Raw genomic sequence first — 328 nt, 5'->3', positions numbered from 1 at the left:
TCATAATGAGTTGTTCAGCTCTTTATATCAGGACGAGGAGGAGGTACCAACTCACACTTCTAGCCAATAGAAATCAACAAAAGCTGTTGCATCATGTGTTTCTAGGAGGATTTCACCTACACAGGTTTTAACTTGAAAGTAAAACTAGAGAATGATGGTTTAGACGTTTGTTTAACAGCATTGCCTAGGCTATAATGTTGTCATTGTTTGGTATAAACTATTTCCTAAAACAACTGTCGCTACATCACAACTCCACCATTATCTAAATGTAGGCTTAACTTCATGGAGTCCATCAGAGAGGTGATGGTGATACTGTGCATGATGTAGA

This window comes from Gymnoscopelus microlampas (genome assembly GCF_963454915.1).
Source record: "Gymnoscopelus microlampas genome assembly, chromosome: 15".
In the NCBI taxonomy this organism is placed as follows: domain Eukaryota; kingdom Metazoa; phylum Chordata; class Actinopteri; order Myctophiformes; family Myctophidae; genus Gymnoscopelus; species Gymnoscopelus microlampas.
Note: the sequence above shows the minus strand (reverse complement) of the source record.